Below are 15,787 nucleotides of genomic sequence, written 5' to 3'. Positions count from 1 at the left end.
CTATATGATCTGTATAATTAATAATGTTTGCTTCAAATAAAGCTTTTGCTCCAGCTACAACTTATTGTACTACCTGCCACATCATTAGGTGCCCCAATAAATCAAAACTACATATATGTGTGTGTGTGTGTGTGTGTGTGTGTGTGATAATATAAATGATAAATAAATATTTCAACTTCATCATCTTCTTTGCACTTAATGCAAATAAATATGTACTAGTGGTATATGTGTCCAAGTACTACTCACTGTGTGCGTGAAGTTTGTAAGAGTTAGAATTCATTAGACATATAATTGAACTATAAAATTAAAGGAGAAAAAATATGAAAAAATGTAAAACCAAAATCAACATAATTTCAAATTTTGTTGGCCTTTTATTTTTGTTCTTTTTCTTTTTTTGCTTTTTTTTTTAATTTAAAGTTATTCGACATATGTAATAAATTTAAACTACCACTAACTAAGACTAATAAATATTTGAGGCAAATCAATTACACATAATTAAATAGAAAAACGAAAATGATAAAAACCAAAAACCCCAATATATTAGTAAAGGACACCTAACTTTCCACTTTAGTTCCCTCACTTTTCCTTTCTCCTTTCCATTCCCTTTTTACCAAACCAGGCATTAAATTTCTATATAGAATATGAGCAGGCTAGCTATTCGTATTAGCAGCTATATATTGTCCTCTAATTGCAAACCTCCATAAAAAGATATTAGTAGGTTGCATTGCAAGTAACATATACTTCCTCTGTTTTCTTACACCAGAGTTACAGCCATCTTGATTTCCTCTGTTTTTGCAAGATGCAAAGATTGAGGTTTGTCTTTTTTTTTCTTTTTTTTTTCAAATGATGAGAGTGGGGAAATTCAAACCCAAGTTAGTGGTTTTATTTTTCTTATAATACGATGCCAAAATTTGGAGACTCCATAGTTACTACTTGCACCACTATGTTTCAGCTCCCCTGTTTTTTTTTTTCTTTTTTTTTTTTAATAAATTTTATTTTGTTATTTGTTTATAGTAAAAATATAAGTAATAGCAGTACTTTATATATGACAGAATTTGGGAGTCCAAGTTGTTATAGAATCAAGATCATCGTTTTAGCACGTGGACTCTAATCATTTAGGGTCTTATAATTAATGAAAATTTATTTTGTGTCCAATAACTCAAACATATGATGTTCTTCCTAATTATTGTCAAAACAAATCTATAAGTGTAAAACATGATTAAATCAAAAGTACAAATTAATTAAAATTTCGCAGAAGAATTAACAGAGCAAAAACATCATCGGTAGAAGAAATTAAATAACACAAATATCATTATTAGAGAATACTCAAGTAAAAATCACTTAAAATGTTGATAATATTTATGTTTTATTTTAACAAAATATGAAATCTAGAAGTACTCATTTTAAATCCATAATTTTTTATACTTTTAAGCCGCATCAAATCAATTTAGTAATGTAATGGCTGAAATTAGAATCCTTAAGTTATATAAAATGTCCTTTATAGGAGAATTCCTCATGTAAATATGATATCATACATATAATGATTCCTAGGTTTTCATATGTTTTTTTTTTTCTATTTAATTGTGTGTAGTTTGCTTAATATGTTAGTTTGTTAGAATTCATTAAACATCTAAAATAATTACAAACTCAATGAGGGAAAATAAACAAAAACGTCAAATAATAGTGAACATAATTTCGAATTATATTGCATGAAATACAATTTCTTGAAAAAGAGCTCCATGTCTGTTTCTGATCATTAATTCGTCATCATGATTTGTCAGCAATCGTATTAAATCGAGTATTGAGTCGTTTAAGTAATTTGTTCATCTATATCGACACAAATATTTGACCAAAAAAAATTATGTGAAAAACAGAATTTGGGTGATAATCGAGATGCTAGCATTGCAGACCACTTTGGCTACATTTCTGGGACAAGCACTTAGAGGCCTAATAAGAGCCATGCTTACCACACTGCCATTTCAGGTGTTGATGTCAATATGCAATTGCAAATGTTAAAGGGTTGACAAAATCAATATGTAACAACCCAGCCCACCCGCACGGGTTTAAAATGTGTCACAAAGGAAAGGTATCCACACCCTTATAAGGCATGCTTCGTTTCCCTCTCCACAATCCACCTGTGAAATTCCACATCGGTTGGAAAGGGGACAAAACACTGCTTATAAAAGGGTATGGATACCTTTCCCGTACAACGCGTTTTGACAAAACCTTGAGGGCTGGGTTGTAAAAGGATTCCCAGGCCCAAAGAACACAATATCGGACATGGGTGCTCTGGGCTGTTACAGTTGGTATCAAAGCCAGTACCCAAATCGATGTGCCAGAGAGGATGCTGGGCCTCAAGGGGGGAGGATTATGAAATCCCACATCGGTTGGAAAGAGGAACAAAACACTGCTTATAAAAGAGTGTGGATACATTTCTCGTACGATGCATTTTGACAAAATCTTGAGGGTTGGGTTGTAAGAGGATTCTCCAAGCCCAAATCGGACAATATTGGACGCGGGTGGTCTTGACTGTTACACCACCCCCTTTGGGGCCATGTCAATTTGGGTACTGGCTTTGATACCAACTGTAACAGCTCAGCCCACCCGCTTGTGATATTGTCCGCTTTGGGCCCTTCCCACATGGGTTCAAAACGGATCACAAGGGAAAGATATCCACACCCTTATAAGACATGCTTCGTTTTCCTCTCCAACCAATATACGATCTCACACAATATGTAAGTGCCAAATACCATTTCAGCTATTGATGTCAGCTATTTTATCATCTAACTAAAGTTTTAGAGGGTTTAAAGGAAACTATAAATTAATATTGTTGTTGAAAATTTAAACTTTCCGTTTTAGCTACAGATCGCCCACTTTTCCTTTCTCCTCTCCACTCCCTTATTCTACCAAATAAAAGGATGAAACTTCTATCATTTCTATCCTCCCTCCTCATCATTCCCTCCATTTTTCCACTCTACCGAACAAATTTTTTTATGTTAAATAACGTTACAAATTCCTTTTTATTTCCTTTCCTTCATAATAAGCAAAAGACAAAAAAACTATCATTAAATTGTGACTAAAGCGATTACTTTACATTTCCTTTAATTAATTGCTTTTGATAATAATATTTTATGAATTCCTTTTAATGTCCATTTTGGTATTTTTATTTTTCCCTTAATTTCCAGAAGAAAAATTCCCATGGAAATGGTGATTAATATTGAAATTTCCAAGGATATTTGTGAATTCTAGTTCAAGAGTGCTATTGGAATTTTGTTGCTGCATGCCTCTAGGCCAATACCAATCCAACCTCACTCAATTCAATTGTACACCTCATAAGATGACAAAAATACTACTTATATATATATATATATATATATATCTTGATAAAACGACTACAACATGCTATGCCAAAAGTTTCATCGTGTAAAACGTGAAAGAAAAAAAAAAACTGATATGATTTTTTGGTAGGTCACTTTACATGTGGAAGTAATAAGTAAAAAGATAGAATTTATTTTTCAAAAAAAAAAAAAAAAAGAGTTTCTTCTTTCTGGACTCCTGTTAGCATATGTGAGAGCGTAATCTTACCTGAATCCATTTCAGCTTGGATTGTAAGTCCCTATAAATAGGCGTTTGTGGTTTGCATTTGAATACAAGTCCCAATATTTTGGAGAAAGCACAAAACAAAATAAATCTCTAAGGACTGCAACTTGTAAATGGAGCAATTGAAGATCATATTCACAATGATAATGGTAATCTAACATGGCTACCAATCCTAAATTCCTAATCCAACATGTATAAAATAAAAAGAGTGAAAAAAGAAGAAGAAGGAAACAAACATGAGAGTTGCAAGAAGGCATAAAGGTAAGTAAATAAACCTTGAGAGCAATGGTTCCAGCAAAGGCGTTAAGATCCTCAAGCAATTTTCCAGTCCTAATCCCATTCTAGGATTTCTGTACTGCTCTCTGAGTGTGTAATCAGAAGAGAAGTGGTAAAGAATACTAGTGCGGCTCTAGGATGGAGTTTTAAAGTCGAGTTGGGAGGTGGGTGAAGAGGGCCCGAGTTTCTCAAAAATGTTGGATTGGGATTCCCAAAGGGCATTAGTTACAGTGGAATGATACATTCCAGGCCATAAATTGATGGGTTTTCGAATTGAAGAGGCCACATCCATAGGGTGAGAATTGTGGTGGGGCAGCAAATGGACAGTGGAAACAACACTGATAGAATTGGAATTGGAATTGGAATTGGATGGAGGAGAGGAGACAGAAAAAGCAGCATTGAGGTTAGCAGAGTCAAATGGATTGGAAGGCGGTGGGTGTGAAGCTGCAGATGAGAATGATGAGAAGTGTAAAAAGGGACTTGGGTTGGTTTTGGGTATCTTTGTGATTCCACCATTATAGATCTGAAACTAGGCTTGTAAAAACCAGCAACTCAATAAGAAAAACAGATGCTCTCACCGGAGTAACGGGAACATACGCAATTTGCCGAACCTCAATAAATCTTGTTGTCTTTGTGTTAGAATTGTTTTAGTTTTGTTCTCTGATTTCATAACAGTGGTATCAGAGCCAGGTTTGTGATTTTTTTGGGATTATTTATTCAAGAATCTTAGTGAGAGCTTTGGTTTCGGGCAATTTCAAGAATGGCTACGAAATTGGAGATTGAGGTCTTCAATGGCAAGGGAGATTTCTAGCTGTGGCGCAAGAAGATGAGGGCTGTGTTGGCTCAGATGAAGGTTACGAAAGCAATTGATGGCTTATATGGAGCAGATGTCACCGAAGACAAGAAGTTGGAGATTGATGAAATTACAATGAGCATGATCATCCTCCATCTCTCTGATAACGTGTTAAGGAAGGTTGATGATGTCAAAACTACTTCTCAGATGTGGCAAAAGCTTGAATAGCTTTACTTGGTGAGATCTCTACCAGATCGAATTCTTTTACTTGAGTAATTTTTTGGTTTCAAAATATTTACCTCTAAGGACTTGGATGCTAATCTTGATTCTTTTAATTGTTTAATTCTGAGTCTTGCAAATTATAATGTTGTGTTTGATGATGAACACCATGATGTTATATTGTTAAACTCTCTGCTTGAAACATATAGAGAAATTAAGAATGCCATTAAATATGGCAGGGATTCTCTATCTTTAGAAACTGTGGTGAGTGCACTTAAGTCCAGAGACTTGGTGATGCGAATCTGCTCGAGACTGTTCAACCGACAACCCGCTGAGGTACTGACCCAATACAGATGAAGGTGGGGCCGATCACTAGAGCCCAAGCCAAGAAGTTCAAGGACAATCTTGCTGTCTTCATACAAGGAATAAGTCATAGTCAAGAGGGGTTGGCCATATCTAAAGAACCAAGGCCTATTTTACTCATACAAGCAATAGAAGCCAAAACGGGCCCGGGTGACATTTTTGGTGACAATATGGAGGTCTGGTAGTATGAATTGGATCCCTATCCTTATGGGTTCAATTAATATGGAGGATGAGTCATAGAAACCAGCCAAAGCAGCTTCAAAGCTGAACAATAAGGTGGTTTGCACACAAGGGGAAGAAAAGGCCGGATTTGCTGTATTCCTTGCTAGCTTTACTGTATTTTACTGTATTAGCCTTTTCTCATACTTCCAAGCAAGGGCAACGTGAGGAACTTCACAATAAGCTTATTTGGCATTCCAAAAAGACTATTGAAGCTGATTTGGAGTCCAATTAGATCGAAGAAGGGTCATTACCAACATAGCCAAAAATTACCATATTTATTTTCCTAATTTGTTTTTTTTTTTACTTTTTGTTTTAGGAAACTATCTTTAATTTTGGATTTGTATTTATTTACTTATTGAAAAAATAACTTTAGGAAGGTTTTTATTTTATTCTTTCCATTGTAAATTAATTAATTCCTAATTTAATATAAAGGAATTAATTAATCAAACTTAGATCAGGAAAGGAAGTATAGTTTCGGCCAACTAGGTTTCTTTATGTGTGGTGGCCGGTTTTCTTTGTGTTCTAGGGTTTTTAAGTTGTCTTTTCAAAGCCTATTTAAAGGCTTATTTTTCAATAAGAATACAACTTTGATTTGATAAAGAAAATACTTGTGAGATTAATTATCTCTTTGTTCTTTGTGAAAACCTAAAACACCATTAGAGAATTGGTTATTTTAGCTTGACTTATCAATAGGTTTCTAACCATAGGTTGGTTAGGAGTTGTGGTCCATTCCATTAGAACTTGAACTTCATTGAGATCCGGGCTAATATAATACGGGTTTAGGAGCAAGTCATCCTAGGTTCGTATCATTTGGTATCAGAGCTAAGTTTTGTTCAGGTTTGATCTATCTTTATTTGCTTTATTTGTTTTTATGTTATTCTACAATTTTAGCATTAGGTTAAGGTTGCATCCATCCCATACACATTCTGCATCTTAAAAAAAAAAAAAAAAAAAAAGAATTCATTTCTTGTTGAATTAGGATTTTCTAGTTTTACCGTATTTTTGGTTTCCTAGTTTGTTGGTTGTCTTTCATCATTGTTCTTTTAATTTGGTTGTTGTTGTTTTGTTTGCTGTTTTAGTCTTAAATATTTGCATTCATATATTCAAAAAAAAAAAAAAAGGAGTTTGCGGCAACATTTAAAAAAAAAAAAAACTGCACATTTGTGTTTATTTGGAGGTCACGGGTTTGGTGAATTCTTGGAGTTGGAACTGCAAATTTTTTGTTTGTTCTTGCTACTAAAGTTGTTTTTTATATTCACTGAGTGAAAAAAAAAAAGAAAAAAAAAAGAAAACAAGAAAGCCCAATATTAAAAATATATATATATATATATATATATATCGGTTTGTTGAAAATTGGTGTTGAAGTTTGTTGCTAGAAATTTCTTGTAACTGCTGCTGTGTTGATTATTTATTCCATATTTGGAGTTTCTGGAGAGTTATTTTTGCTGCTGGATATTTGAGTTTGAGTACTAAATTATTTGGATTAAAATTAGTTAAAGGATTTGATACAAAACTTGAATTACAAGAACAACAACCAACACTTTTCTATATTTTTGTTCTCTTTGATTCTTGTTCGTATTTGAATTTCTTTTTTCTAGAATTTTATTCTTGAACTCATAATATATTACCATCTGGTCCAGTTTTTCAAAATTCCAAAATTTTCTCTTTAATTTGCTTTATTTTGTCTAGAAAAACCGAAAATAGGTATTTTCATTCCGTTCGGTATTTGTTTATTTTTGCTTACTGTTTTGCTGATAAGTTTAATTAAAATATACTTGTGATATAATTGCTGTTTTGAGAGTGTTTTAACTAGAACTTTAAGATAATTCTTGGAGTGGAAAAAGGCAAGAGAGTACGAGCTTAGAAGAGGGTAAAAGCCGAAACTAGTGTGCAAACACGAGTGTCGAGACGTTGTTTGAGTGAAACACGTGAGGGAGTAAATATTGTGAGGATTTATTTTATTTTTGCAGTATTTTACTCACATGGCAGATTCTGGAATAGGAAGAGGAGATCCACCCTTGAGGATCAATGAGGAGGAGTCCGTAGCATTCCATGGTGATGCCCGAGCTACTGGGAGCGGAGACCAAGTGGACATGAGAGCTGTTTTGGAGTCAATACAGTGGGTTAGTGCTCAAGTTAAGCATGTGAATCAAAGAGTGGGAAGACTAGAAGCCTCACAAGGAATGCCAAATACAAGAAATAGGCAAGAATTCCATGGAGGGCGAGGCTGAGGATGAGGAGGTCGCGAGAGACCGAGAGAGGAATTTGATGAGGAGTCATTCGATGGAGACTTTGAGGAAGGTATGGACGAAAATTTTGCTGTCCAATATAGAGCTGGCCATGGAAGATATAGGAGGAAAGATACAGATGATGATTTGGGAAATATCAAGGTTAACATCCCACCTTTTATGGGTAAAAGTGATCCCCGAAGCTTATTTGGAGTGGGAAGAAAAAATGGAGATGATTTTTGACTGCCATAACTATTCAGAAGGTAAGAAGGTGAAGTTGGCAGCAATGGAGTTTGGACATTATGCACTCCAATGGTGGACCAATGAGAAAAATACCAGAAAGAGAGTTGGTGATGATTTAATCTCGACATGGCGTCAAATGAAAGGAGCCACGAGGAAACAGTTTGTGCCATCCCATTACCATAGGTTGCTGCATCAAAGGCTTTAATCTTTGTCTCAAGGAAGTAAGTCCGTGGAGGATTATTACAAAGACATGGAGATGTTAATGATGAGGCTAAATATGAATGAGGATAGGGAGGCAACAATGGCAAGATTCCTTGGAGGGTTAAACCGTGACATTGCCAACTAGCTTGAATTACAACAATACTTGGAATTGGAGGAGATGTTGCATGTAGCAATTAAGCTTGAGAACTAATTCAAGAGGAGGGGTGTTAGCACACGGTTTGGAGGAGTTTCTAGCAGTGGAAGGACACGTTCAAGTGGCTGGAAAAACAATTCCACTTATGAAAGCAAGCTGAAGCCAAAACTTGGTGAAGAAGCTACCAACTGGCCGAGAAGAGAATTTAAAACCGAATCTGTCCAAGCCATTAAAGGTGAGGTAAAATCTGAACCTAAACCTCAAAAGTCAAGAGAAATTATTTGTTTCAAGTGCCAATGAAGAGGACATATAGCCATCCAATGCCCGAATAGAAGGATAATGGTAATTAAGGGTAATGGAGAGGTGGAATCTGAGAGTGAGGCTAGTGAGGCTGAAATCGAGCAAGAAGATGAAGGACTTGATGATAAGGCCGAACCATTAAACACATCAAATGTTGAGCTAAATTTGGTCTCAAGGAGGGTACTTGCTGTTTACAAGGATGAAGAACAAATTCAATGACAGAACATCTTCCACACTCTTTGTGAAATACAAGGTAAAATTTGTAGTATGATTGTAGATAGTGGGAGTTGTACTAATGTAATAAGTAACCTTGTAGTTGATAAATTGGGCTTAAAAACAATAAAACATCCTGAACCATATAGATTACAATGGCTTAATGATAATGGTGAGATGAAAGTAAACAAACAAGCCAAAGTAAACTTTAATATAGGATGATATGAGGATGTAGTTTTATGTGATATTGTACCCATGATTGCTGGACATATACTATTAGGTAGCCCATGGCAATTTGATAGAGATGCTACTCATTTTGGTCAAGAAAATAGTATTATTTTCAGGTTTAAAGGGAAGAAGGTCAAGCTGGAACCATTATCTCCTAAAGAGGTTTACAAAGACCAATTACAAATGCAACAAAGGAGAGAAGCCGAAAAGCTCAAGGAAAAAGCAAGTATGGCACCAACGACTTCACCATCCTTTCAAGGAGGTAAGATTGAGGTTGCTGATCAAGGTAAGGTTTCTAAGACTCATATTGAGTGGAAAGATCAAGGAAAAACCGAAAGAGAGGGGAAAGAAAGTGGCAAACCTGAGAGCTTGGAGAAGGAAGAAAAATCCGAAGGTTTGCGCTAATCCAAGGGAAAAAAAGAAAAAGAAAGAAAAGAAAGGTTCAGTAGCAACTTTTATTTGAGTTTAGGGGATATTAATAAGGTTATTGAGTGTAAGAAACCTTTGCTGGTCATGATTTATAAAGAAAATTATTTTAATGATCAAACTAACTTTGAATAACTTGAATTGCCAAGTTCAATGATTTCTCTTTTGAAGGAGTTTGGAGATGTCTTCCCAAATGAGATTCCAAGTGGACTACCACCTATTCGAGGGATAGAACATCAAAGTGACTTTGTTCCAGGGGCAACCATACCAAATAGACCAGCTTATAGGAGCAATCCCGAAGAAACAAAGGAGCTGCAGAAACAGGTAAGTGATTTACTTGACAAAGGTTATATTCGTGAGAGCTTAAGTCCATGTGCTGTACCTGTTTTGTTAATGCCGAAAAAAGATGGTACATGGAGAATGTGTGTTGATTGTAGGGCTATAAATAACATTACCATCAAATATAGGCATCCCATTCCTAGATTAGATGATATACTTGATGAATTGCATGGTGCTTGCATGTTTACAAAAATTGATCTTAGGAGTGGTTATCATCAAATTAGGATGAAAGAAGGTGATGAATGGAAAACCGCATTCAAAACTAAATATGGGCTGTATGAATGGTTGGTTATGCCTTTTGGATTATCCAATGCACCTAGTACTTTCATGAGGCTTATGAATCATGTAATGCGTCCATTTATTGGTAAATTTGTGGTTGTTTATTTTGATGATATTCTAATATATAGCCAAAATTTGGATGACCATGTGGATCAACTTAGGCAAGTTTTGCAAGTTCTTAGAAAGGAAAGATTGTTTGCTAACATTAAAAAATGTGAATTTTGCAAAGATGAGCTTGTGTTTCTAGGATTTGTAGTAAGTGCTGCAGGAACCAAAGTTGACCAAGCTAAGGTGAAAGCAATTCAAGAGTGGCCGGTTCCTACTTCTATCACCCAAGTGAGGAGCTTTCATGGCTTGGCAAGCTTTTATAGAAGATTTGTTAAGGATTTTAGTACCATAGCAACACCATTGAATGAATTTGTCAAGAAGAATGTCGGCTTTAAATGGGGGGAAGTACAAGAAAAATCTTTTAATTTGTTGAAAGAAAAATTGTGTAATGCACCTTTGTTAGTTTTGCCAAAATTTTCTAAGACTTTTGAAATTGAGTGTGATCCTTCAGATGTAGGTATTGGAGCTGTCTTAATGCAAGAAGGAAGACCCATATCCTACTTTAGTGAAAAATTAAATGGAGCTGCTCTAAACTACCCGACTTATGACAAGGAGATGTATGCTTTAGTGAGGGCTTTGGAGACGTGGCTGCATTATCTCATGCCAAAGGAGTTTGTGATTCATACGGATCATGAGTCTTTGAAGCATATAAAGGGTCAAGGAAAGCTCAACTGAAGGCATGCCAAGTGGATTGAATTTATTGAAACCTTTCCATATGTGATCCGCTACAAAAAAGGTAAGAAAAATGTGGTTGCCGATACATTATCCCGAAGGTATGTACTCTTTTCTACCTTAGATGCTAGATTGCTTGGATTTGAACAATTGAAAGGACTTTATGAGCATGATAGTGACTTTGGAGAAATTTTTAGAACCTGTTTGAAACATGGATTTAATAAATTTTACATATTTGAGGGATATTTGTTTAAGGAAAACAAACTTTGTGTGCCTAATTGTAGCATTAGGGAATTATTGGTTCGGGAAGGATATGGGGGTGGTTTAATGGGTCATTTTGGTGTTTTAAAAACTTTATCCTTGCTGCAAGAACATTTTTATTGGCCTAACATGAGGAGAGATGTTGAGAGAATTTGTGAAAGATATTTGAAGTGCCGAAAAACAAAATCAACAGTGAAGCCGCATGGATTGTACAAGCCTTTGCCGATTCCTACCTATCCTTAGGTAGATTTGTCTATGGATTTTATTCTTGGGTTGCCTAGGTCAAGGACAAGTAAGGATTCAATATTTGTTGTAGTAGATAGGTTTTCTAAGATGGCACATTTTATTGCATGTAACAAAACTGATGATGCATCCAATATTGCTAATTTAATTTTCAAGGAAATTGTGAGATTGCATGAAATGCCAAGAACTGTTGTTTCGGATAGGGATGCTAAGTTCTTAAGCTATTTTTGGAAAACTTTGTGGGCTAAGTTAGGTACTAAGCTTTTATTTTCAACTACTTATCATCCACAAACTGATGGACAAGCTGAAGGACAAGCTGAAATAGTAAATAGAACCTTGTCTGCATTGTTGAGAGCATTAATTAGTAGAAATTTAAGAACTTGGGAAGAATGTTTACCACATGTTGAATTTGCATATAATAGGTCTTTACATTTAGCAACTAAATTTACTCCATTTGAAATTGTTTATGATTTTAATCCTTTGACTCCATTAGATTTAACACCTTTACCTTTAAGTGAGCATGCTAATCTAGATGGAAAACAAAAAGCTAATTTTGTAAAGCAGATTCATGAGAAGACACGAGCAAACATTGAGAGGAGGACCGAGCAATATGCAAAGGTGGCTAATCAAGGCAGAAAATCAATGGTGTTTGAACCTGGAGATTGGGTGTGGCTGCATTTAAGGAAAGAAAGGTTTCCTGAACAAAGGAAATCTAAACTCATGCCGAGGGGCGATGGACCTTTTCAAGTTTTGGAGAGGATAAATGACAATGCCTACAAACTCGATTTACCGGGTGAGTATAGTGTTAGTGCCACATTTAATGTTACTGATTTATCTCCTTTTGCTGCAGGTGATGACTTTGATTTGAGGACAAATCCTTTTCAAGAGGAGGGGAATGATACGAATCTGCCCGAGACTGTTCAACCGATAACCCGCTAGGGTGCTGACCCAATACAGATGAAGGTGGGGCCGATCACTAGAGCCCAAGCCAAGAAGTTCAAGGACAATCTTGATGTCTTCATACAAGGAATAATTCATGGTCAAGAGGGGTTGGCCATATCTAAAGAACCAAGGCCTGTTTTACTCATACAAGCAATAGAAGCCAAAACGGGCCCGGGTGACGTTTTTGGTGACAATGTGGAGGTCGGTTTGTATGAATTCGAACCCCATCCTTATGGGTTCAATTCATATGGAGGATGAGGCATAGAAATCAGCCAAAGCAGCTTCAAATCTGAACAATAAGGTGGTTTGCACACAAGGGGAAGAAAAGGCCGGACTTGCTGTATTCCTTGCTAGCTTTACTGTATTTTACTGTATTAGTCTTTTCTCATATTCCAAGCAAGGGCAACGTGAGGAACTTCACAATAAGCTTATTTGGCATTCAACAAAGACTATTGAAGCTGATTTGGTGTCCAATTAGATCGAAGAAGGTCATTACCAACATAGCCAAAAATTACCATATTTAGTTTCCTAATTTATTTTTTTTACTTTTTGTTTTAGGAAACTATCTTTAATTTTGGATTTGTATTTATTTACTTATTGAACAAAAGCTTTAGGAAGGTTTTTATTTTATTCTTTTCATTGTAAATTAATTAATTCCTAATTTAATATAAAGGAATTAATTAATCAAACTTAGATTAGGAAAGGAAGTATAGTTTCGGCCAACTAGGTTTCTTTATGTGTGGTGGCCGGTTTTCTTTGTGTTCTAGGGTTTTTAAGTTGTCTTTTCAAAGCCTATTTAAAGGCTTATTTTTCAATAAGAATACAACTTTGATTTGATAAAGAAAATACTTGTGAGATTAATTATCTCTTTGTTCTTTGTGAACACCTAAAACACCATTAGAGAATTGGTTGTTTTAGCTTGACTTATCAATAGGTTTTCCATCCCCTATTGTGGTGTCTACATTATACCAAGGTGTCTAACCACAGGTTGGTTAGGGGTTGAGGTCCATTCCATTAGAACTTGAACTTAATTAAGATCCGGGCTAATATAATACGGGTTTAGGAGCAGGTCGTCCTAGGTTCGTATCACTTAGAATTGAAATCTGAGCCTAAAGGGGAAGGGCTTGCTGTGAGAGGTAGAAATACCACTAGAAATTAGGGTCAAAGTGACCATAGGAGGAAGTCTAGAGAGAATTCTATATCAAAATCTAGAACTAGAGGCAGGAGGTGTTACGACTGCAAAAGAGAGGGCCATTTTTTTAGAAATTACTTTAAGAAAAAGAAAGATGAGAAGGATAAAGTCCAAGAGAATGGTGATTTGGCAGTAGCTTTTAATGATTTTGAGCCTGCAGAGGTATTGGCTGTGTCTTCTAATCAAGAAAATTCTGAATGGGTCTTAGATTCAGGTTGTCCTTTCCATATGTGCCCTGATTTAAGTTGTTTTCGATCCTATGCTAAGTGTGATGGTGGTCAAGTCCTTTTAGGAAACAATCTGTCATGTCAAGTGGTTGGCATTGGTAATGTGCAACTACAAATGTTACTCTTACCTCTATGAAACATGTTCTTGATTTGAAGAGAAATTTAATTTTCCTTGGTATGCTAGATGAATTTGGTTTTTCTTGTAAAACTGAAAATGGTACTACAAAAGTGCCGAAGGGTTCTCTTGTTGTTATGAAAGGTGTGAAAAAGAATGGTTTGTATATTTTGCTTGGTAAAACAGTGACTAATTCTAGTAATGCTTCTATTAGTTCATCAATTGATAAAACTATTTTGTGGCATAATAGATTGGGTCACATTAGAGAGAAAGGTTTGTACTACTTAAATAAACAGGATGTTTTTGACAAGGACATAATTAGCAAGCTATAATTTTGTGAAAATTGTATTTTGGGAAAACAAGATAGGCTTAACTTTAACTTAAGTACAAGTAGAGCTAAATCTATATTAGAATATGTGCATGCTAATTTGTGGGGCCCTGCCAATGTACAAACACAAAGTGGTAATAGGTATTTTTTGTCAATAATTGATGACTTTTCTAGAAAAGTTTGGGTTTACTTGCTGAAAACCAAAGATGAAGCATTTACTCGGTTTAAAGAATGGAAATTGCTTGTTGAAAATCAAACCAATAAACCTTTTAAAGCCTTAAGAACTGATAATAGTCTTGAGTTTTGTCATAAGGAATTTGATGACTTTTGTAAATCTCATGGTATTCTAAGACATAGAACTGTGAAGCACACACCACAGCACAATGGTGTGGCTGAAAGAATGAATAGGACTTTGCTTGATAAAGTGAGATGCATGCTTGTTTCATCCAGATTGCCTAAATTGTTTTGGGGTGAGGCTGTTATAACAGCTATGCATTTAGTAAATTTATCACCATCTACTATTTTAAATTTTAAATCTCTTGAGCATGTGTGGCTTGGTAGGAAACCTAATTACAGCAAGCTTGGAGTTTTTGGTTGTGCTGCATATGTCCATCAATCTGAAGGAAAATTGGAACCTAGAACTACAAAATGTATCTTCTTAGGTTATCCTTCAGGTGTTAAAGGTTATAGACTTTGGGATAAGGAAAATCATGGTTTTAAAGTTATTATAAGAAGAGATGTGATATTTGATGAAAATTTTATGCCTTGCAAAGTTACTAAAAATGCAGGTAGTGAGGTAAATAACAAGCTGGAAACAAGGAGTTTTGACTTAATTCCTAAGGTGTAGTGTAACATCCCACATCGGTTGGAAAGGGGAACGAAGCATGCCATATAAGTGGGTGTGGATACCTTTCCCTTGCGAGGCCTTTTCCTGTGATCCACCGTTGTTCTGGGGTCGGGAAGAGCAAAACCGTGCGGGCCTGGCCCAAAGCGGACAATATCGCATGCGGGTGGTATGGGCTGTTACAGTGGTATCAGAGCCGGACCCGGATCGGTGTGCCAACGAGAACGCTGGGCTCTAAGGAGGGTGGATTGTAACATCCCACATCGGTTGGAAAGGGGAACGAAGCATGCCATATAAGTGGGTATGGATACCTTTCCCTTGCGAGGCCTTTTCCTGTGACCCACCATTGTTCTCGGGTCGAGAAGAGCAAAACCGTGCGGGCCCGACCCAAAGCGGATAATATCGCATGCGAGTGGTCTGGGCTGTTACAGTGGTATTAGAGTCGGACCTGGATCGGTGTGCCAGCGAGGACGTGGGCCCTAAGGAGGGTGGATTGTAACATTCCACATCGGTTGGAAAGGGGAACGAACCATGCCATATAAGTGGGTGTGGATACCTTTCCTTTGCGAGGCCTTTTCCTGTGACCCACCGTTGTTCTGGGGTCGGAAAGAGCAAAACCGTGCGAGCCCGGCCCAAAGCGGACAATATCGCATGCGGGTGGTCTGGGCTGTTACATGTAGAGTCAAGGGGATGAAGATATGAGTGATAAGTCACCAGTTGTGTTAGGACCCATCCAAAATTCCTCACCGGAACCCTAGACAAGCCATGATC

The sequence above is a fragment of the Ziziphus jujuba genome, chromosome 10 (assembly GCF_031755915.1).
Source record: "Ziziphus jujuba cultivar Dongzao chromosome 10, ASM3175591v1".
Classification (NCBI taxonomy): domain Eukaryota; kingdom Viridiplantae; phylum Streptophyta; class Magnoliopsida; order Rosales; family Rhamnaceae; genus Ziziphus; species Ziziphus jujuba.
Note: the sequence above shows the minus strand (reverse complement) of the source record.